Source organism: Zingiber officinale, chromosome 7B (assembly GCF_018446385.1).
Source record: "Zingiber officinale cultivar Zhangliang chromosome 7B, Zo_v1.1, whole genome shotgun sequence".
NCBI classification, from domain to species: domain Eukaryota; kingdom Viridiplantae; phylum Streptophyta; class Magnoliopsida; order Zingiberales; family Zingiberaceae; genus Zingiber; species Zingiber officinale.
This window is the reverse complement of record NC_055999.1, coordinates 118335258-118341257: the sequence shown is the minus strand read 5'-3', so window position 1 is coordinate 118341257 and position 6000 is coordinate 118335258. Positions and strand designations below refer to the sequence as shown.

General features: G+C 37.5%; 1 pseudogene; it reads right to left on the bottom strand.

Annotated features, from left to right (window-relative positions):
- Positions 1 to 612: 612 nt before the first annotated feature.
- On the bottom strand, positions 613 to 3076 carry LOC122004801 (annotated as a pseudogene).
- Positions 3077 to 6000: the final 2924 nt, after the last annotated feature.

Sequence of the window (6000 nt, the reverse complement as noted above, 5' to 3'; positions counted from 1 at the left end):
AACTCGTTTAACTAAACAAACAAACTTGAACACATATGTGTTCAGCTTGTTATTGTTCATAAACAACATTGGTGAGCAATATTTGCGAACCATGTTTATCAATAAAATTCTTATCAACTTAGTAAATAAATAAAGAAACTTTTAAAATAAATAAATAAATAAATTTGTATTATCAAGTTCAAGAACTAACCAAAGAATTAAACAAAGTTAAATTGAAAACTCGATAACATTTAAACAAACCAAGCTCAAGTCAAACTCAATACCAAGCTTAAGCTCATTAAAAAGAAGTCAATCCAAGCTTAAACAATCATTTTAATGGCTCGGTCCATTTTAGGTTTGGCTTGACTACCTTATCAAACGAGCTTGAACACCACATAGTTTGGATCAGCTTGGCTTGTTTACATCCCAATGTATGTTCATTTAGCAAACTTCTTTGTTGATGAACATGGTTCACAAGCTATGTTCATGATCATTGTTCATGAACATTGTCCACTAACAAATCACAATCTCTATTTATGAACATTGCTGTGTTGTTCATTTTCTTTTTTTCTTTTTAAGCCACACCAAAGACTTTTTTCAGAAGTGTTATACGTATTTTGTTTCAAACAAACGCCTATCTTGTAAAGCTTTCAACTCATGTGAACTCCATTCTACTTGTCACCCATAATTGATGCTGACTCTGATATAAAGGATTCAGTAATGTGTTACTTGAAGAGTTCCTTTCTCATCTGCCTTTACAGAATCCATGCCAATTGGAGCTTAGTAGACAGCTTGACTTTTACCAGCTGCTTTTTCATATCACTGATTCTTGCTTCTTTCTTTTAGAGTAGATAATGATACTTTCCATCAGCTTTGCCTTCTTATACTATCTCTTTTCCTTTTGGTCCTGTAGAAGTTCCCTGTGTTAAAATTACAGTCATTAAAATACATGTTTGTATCATAGTTTTCCTATTTTTCCCTAATAAGTAGAACTCTTATTTTCTCTATGCTCATATATCAACATATCCATTTTAATATTCTCTTCTCTAACACTCTCATATGCCAACATTCAACTTCATATAACACAATAGAATCTAAAACCTAAAGTGAAATGATTGAATTTCAAATCACATAAAATGGATCTAGAATGCACATTCAGGTGTGTGTATGTTCCTCATACATTAAGAGCCTTTGAGTACATTCTGAATATCAATTTCACACTTTCAATGTCCCTAACATATCTTTCAGCATATCAGTACCACCTGTGTTAATTTTGGCACAATTTTGATACAATGGCTATCGAGTTATTTGGTAAAACCAACTTCAGCAACTGTAAATTCATAAGTTGCAATTAAAAAAGGTGTTCTTCTTTCTAGTTCTTGGCAGGTTAACTTGAAAATATTGGAAATTAATTTTGTGAAATTGCAGAGTGAGGAATCACTCACCCAATGGAGATGATGATGATGATGCAGTTTCAAACTTGGAGATAGCGGCCAAAAGCTGAGGCATCATGTGGAAAAAGCCAAAAGTTTGGCCATAACAAGAAGAGGTGGAAGTTAAAAGAGCAACTGCAGGGGTCCATCATCATGCTATTTCAACAAAAGCAACTCCTCACTGTCAGCCTTTGCTTACATAAGTAGCCTTGAGAATAATTTTTTTTTAAAAAAAAATAAATGCCTAAAGTAGTTTTAAACATGATTTACTTCCCTCCGTGTAATCTCCGTGTAATCTGGGGTGAGTATAATCATCTTAATTGCTACGATGTTTGATGAAATTTAAATTTATGTAAAATTATTAGTGTTAGGGTAAATTTATAAGTATCTTAATTAATTGAAATGTTTTCCCCTGTTTTATTACAAGTATATTGCGATTGAAGAGTGAAATCGATCAAGCAATCAAAGAAGAATTTAATTAACTCCATAAGAAAAAGAAAAAAAATTGGAATCGCATGCAAATTAATTAAAAGACGGCGGCGAAATTATTACGTGCGATCGCAGCAGTGCTCAATTTACTGGCTCGACGGCGGCGAGTTGGCGTTGGTCGGCGGCGGCCGGCCGTACGCGTTGAGCGCCGCCAGGATCCCCATGTGCGGCGCCTCTCCGCCCGCGTGGCTCAGTTGGTGGGCAGCTGTCTGCAGCACCGCCGTGGGGGACGCGGCCGCCGGCTGCGGGAAGTTCATGAAGTACTGGAGCCCGCTGGGGGCGGCGCCGGCGGTGTTTGGGAATGGCCAGATTGATGGTGATGGGTCAGGCTCAGCAGTGGTAGCAATGATGGTGGGTTGTTGGTTGTTAGGGTTCGCCATGGCCATCCACACTCTGCCAGGCTGTCCGTAACCGACCGCCATGATTGGATTCTGTGGCGGTTGGTGGTGGCGACGCCCCACCAACTCCTCCTCCCACCGCCGCTTCCTCGCGTTCGCGGGGTCCGCGGTCTCGGACCTCACCGGCTCTGCAGATTCAGCAAGAGCGCTGGAGGTGCTGAAGCTGAGAAGCAGGGGAGGAGCAGAGGAAGATGGAGACGTCTTCGTCGTCCCCGTGTAGTCCAACTCGCTGTGGAAACGGAAGGCGTGGCCGGAGAGCGGCGCGACGGCGGCGGCGGAGGAGGAGAATGAGTTTGGGGCGGAGAGGGAGGAGGAGCAGGAGCTGCGGAGAGAGATGTTGAGGGAAGTGAAATTTGCAGGGATGGTTCCGGTGCCGGTGGCGGCTATCACCGCCGGCTCCGCCTGCTGCAGGAGCCACTCGATGGTCTCTCCTTCGGACTTGTGGCCGAGCTCGCGGGTGAGCTGGAAGACGCGGGCGGCGCAGAGCACCGGCATGCGGATGCGCCGCCCGCGGCCGTCCACCTTCGTGTGGCGGTCCTTGGCGGAGCTCCTCTTCTAGGGCGGCTTGGTCCGCGTCGCCTCCGCCGGCGGAGGCGCAGTATCATCGCCGTTGCGGGCGTCGTCCATCCGCGACGGGAAGGAGGAGGCAGCGTCGGAGGTGGAGCACGACTCGACGAGTTCCTTCTTCTCGAGGAGCTGGAGCGGCCGGAAGCTGGGCCGCCGGGGAGCCTCGCCGCCGGGATCCATGATACGCGCGCACTTCCTCCGAAACCCAACGCCAGTGAGAATGAGATCGCGCAGTAAGCGTGAAATATAAAATCAATAAAATAATTTATTATTTTTTATATTTGGTAAAAAAAATGCTAATAATATTATTTATTTTCTGAATTTTATTAATTTAATGGCAGTGACTCTAGTGTCACTGACTGACTGGCCCTGACACTTGCTCAGAGTCCACGTGTGCTGCTGTTCTCTATCATCCAATCACCTGCGGCAGCGAAGGCGGGACCCGCTTGATGATACCTCCGGATATATTTTTAGAAAGAAATAACAATCAATAAATAAATAAATATGATAAAAAATAAATGAACGTCGCAACATTCATTTTATCCTGAAAAATACTTTTTATCCAATATTATTGTGTAACTAACGGTTATTGCTATATGACGTACAATAACTACTGTGATATATAAAAAATTAAAAATCAATTGTTATATGCTATAACAGTTGCCAATTATCTTTTACACAGTCAGTTGTTTTTTTTTTAAATATAATGAGTATTACTGAGTTTCTTTACTTTCTTTTATTTATTAAAATATTATTTTAATTAAATTATCATTCTCTAATAAATAAAATTAACATAAAATGATAATATTATTGAGCTAGCAAGAAGTTACTATACAAGTATAATAACTATCTATTAATTTCTACACAGTTAATCATAATTAGATAATATTTATTATTATTTCCAATAAATAAAATTAAAATAAAATAATGACAGCAAGTGTGGACCAGGATTTTAGGTTAGGAGACCTATTAAGTAATGAAAATAATTATTTATATGTTGTATAATGTCGTATGATAAAGATGACAGGAGAGGAGTCAGAAGGTGTCTACAAACAAGTGAACGAAACTGATAATAGAGTTGGGGTTTTGGGGAGGTTTCGACCGCTAAAGGAGTAAAACTTGATGGACATGACCAAGTGTCAAAGGAGTATAACTCATATAAAAATAAAGTGAACAATCCGTGAACGACTCACAATTCATCGAATGAGAAAAAATCATCTCAATTTAGCCGAAATATATGAACACGCAAAAATATTCAAAAGTCTTCTTTATACACGAAGCAAATGCTATGAATTTATATAAACTTATTTTGATTGCTCATCTAACGTAAAGAATCTTCTCTATAATTAAAATTATATGAAATAAATATGACGTATGTTTCTTCATTAATTTACTTAAGAAGTTTCATATTTCTTACAAATATTGAACTGAAACTCCTTTTTGTATCATTGGGTTTTAGATAAATTATTTCAAAAAAAATATTATCATAATTTACACTCTTAAAATTCTATTTGTATTCTTTTTTTAGTAAAATTCTATTTGTATTCTCTTTTTAGTAAAGTATCATAAGTTCCCCTATAATATCTTTTAATTATTTTCTAACATCATATGCTAAAAATAACTTATGAGAGTGATCATTAATATAATATAGTATAACTTTCATCCATATATAATATAAGCAAATATATACAATTAAAGAAACATCATATGATAAACAAAAGTTATATAGCAGAATAAATTATGTGGTAAAAAATGTAATTCTTTCGCCCAGTACCCTCGTCAGTCTGTCCCTAGACCAACACAAAGGAAGTAATAATCAGGAATGATTACTAGTCATTAATACAGATGACCAAGATATAAGAAAAGATATGCTAATGGACATGAACAGATATAAATGTGGGCGGACATGGACATAGCTGAGGGCCACAACCCCTCGGATCTAATTGTTTTGAATGACAATACTGTAAAATCTAGCAATAAATTAAAAAATCAGTGCAGAAATATTTTAAATAGTTAGGGTGCCCATTTGATTGCCATTTTTTTTTATTATAATGAGATAAATTAGGTATAAAAAAAACTAATATGTAACCTTGTTTTTTTTTTGTAATCTCTATTACGATAAAAAAAAACACCTTTTTGTAATCTCTATTACGATAAAAAAAATCTCTGAAAATATTCTTGAAAAAAAAAAATCTAAATCGAGTTTTCATCCATCCCATCCCCTTCGCCTAAAAGAAAAAAAAAACTAATTTGATTGATTTAGTTTATCAAATGGAGAAACAAAAGCAATAAAATTAAAGTGCATCTTCAACTTTTTTTTTAATATCTAAATTGTGTACTTAAATTTTATATTTATGTATTATGTTTCATTATATCATACCTTTACTCTTGCTGCATCACCAATCAATTACTTAAACTTTTTAATCGACTGTGTCAATTGATTGCCAAAAAAATACTATAACGATGAGGAGTGCAATAAGTTTGGCTACAAGTGTTTTTGAGATGCCCCAAACTTAATATTTCAATCCATATTTGAGGGCATGATTAAACTTAATTAGGAAGATACAGGAAGTATAATTAACTTGCTTTGAAGTGTTTTTGAGGTTCATAATGCCATCGGCGAGTTTTGCCCAAGATTCAACGATGACTTTAGAAACTTTAGAATCATTTCAAATTAGAACCATTACATTTTTGAAAGTCTCTAAATGTAATCATGTCAAACCTGAATCTTACTGTTTAAATTGAGAGCAGTAGATTTTTAAAAAATTTACCATCTTGAGACAATTTGCTATAAATTCATTAAAGGACATAATTGTAAGGGATCGGTGGCCGGCTTGAAGGGGGGTTGGATAGACGGCGCCCCCAAATACTCGCTTCTCCTACGATGTTAGCTTGCGCAGCGGAAATACAAAACAAACAAGCTAAACTAAAGACAAGAATAAGAAAGAGCAAACAAACCAACACACGTCGATTTACGTGGTTCGGAGATAAAGCTCCTACTCCACGGCGTGTCCGTAAGGTGGACGATCCCGATCCTTCGGTGGATTACTCCCCGGAAAACTTCCGGCTAGCTCAAACCTCCTTGTGGGTGGAGAAACCTCACCACAACCCTCACAAGAGCTCTTTTGACGCTA